Source organism: Colobus angolensis, unplaced genomic scaffold (assembly GCF_000951035.1).
Source record: "Colobus angolensis palliatus isolate OR3802 unplaced genomic scaffold, Cang.pa_1.0 Scaffold209, whole genome shotgun sequence".
Taxonomy (NCBI): Eukaryota; Metazoa; Chordata; class Mammalia; order Primates; family Cercopithecidae; genus Colobus; species Colobus angolensis.
Window position 1 is genome coordinate 335,758 of NW_012115255.1, and position 1,413 is coordinate 337,170.

General features: G+C 56.6%; 1 pseudogene; it reads right to left on the minus strand.

The window, feature by feature from the left end:
• LOC105512043 overlaps nt 1-1,413 on the minus strand; it is a 104,752-nt pseudogene that overhangs the window by 57,864 nt on the left and 45,475 nt on the right.

The following is a 1,413-nucleotide window of genomic DNA, read 5'->3' on the forward strand; positions in this document are numbered from 1 at the left end:
GAGCCAGCAGCAGCCCTGGGACGACCCCAGACCCACCAGCTCAAAGCATCTGATGCCAAGGAACCAAATGGTCGAAAGGAAAGGGGCTGATGGGGCCCTGGGCCAGCTCCCCTGTGCCCCCCTCCCTGCCCCCAACCACCTTACCCCCATCCACACCCCCACCACTGCAAAGCCAGCCCTCACCGCTCGGTGCCCAGGGACAGGTAGAGCTGACTGGTGGTCTCCAGGAGCTGCCCCCTCCAGCACCTTGTCAGTCACCTTGTGGGCCAGGGAGAGCTGGAACTCGTGGTAGATGACACACTGGGCCTCGCTGGGCATGACGACGCTGTAGAAGTAGCACAGCCACTGGACGGCCCGCAGCTGGCCTGGGCAGAAGACAAAATGGAAGACGTCAGCCTCCCAGCATCGAAGAGAGACTGGCTGGGCTCGGAGGCCCCTGCACTGTGCTTGTCTCTTTCACACCTCTGTGAACCTGGGCCCCATAGGCGGGGAGCCTGAGCTCAGACAGGCCATGTACCTGTACAAGGGCAGACACCGAGCACACCATGATATGGGCACAGCTTGGTGCAGATGCTCATGGTAGAGGCCGGCCTTCTTTACAGCTCCCAGGGCCGAGGTCCTGGCCAGGCTCGGCCCCTGCACCAGGCCATCTATTTCTGCTTCACAAAGTCCCTCTGGCGAGGACCAGGGCCGCCTTCAGCCTGAGCTGATGAGGCCAGGGGCACAAGTAGCCCCTGTCGCAGATGGAACCCTGAGAGAGCAAAGCCAAGCATCATGTCTGCCACACATGGCATCATGTTGGGGGAATGGGGTTCAAAGCCAGACCCTGGTGTTCCCACACATGCTTATCTCATGCAACCAGGCTCCAAAACCATAGGCTCACTGGCCTCTCCCAAAGCCACAGTGCTGGGAACAGTGGAGAGCTTCTGATTTTCTAGTGTCAGAAACATTCCGAAGATTAACACCGGAAACCAGGTACGCCGAATGGACATCTGTCACACACGCCCCCCAACGACAGCTGAATACACAGTCCTCTCAAGCACCCATGGGACATTCCCAATGACAAACCATGTGCCAAGCCACAAAATGAGCCTCAGGGAATGGAGAAGGACTGAGACCAAAGCAGAGGTGTTCTTCAGCTGTACTGGCACGAAACTGGAAATCAAGAGTGAAGGAAAGTGGGAAATTCAAAAATATGTGGAAATTACACACCCCTAAACAACCAGTGAGTCAAAGAAGAGACCATCAGGGAAACTGAAAACTAATTTGAGAAGAATGCAAACAAATGCACAGCCTGGGCCAGCACAGTGGCTCATGCCTGTCATCCCAGCACTGTGGGAGGCCGAGGCGGGAGGATCGCTTGAGTCCAGGAGTTTGAGATCAGCCTGAGAAAAATGGTGAAACCTCATCTCT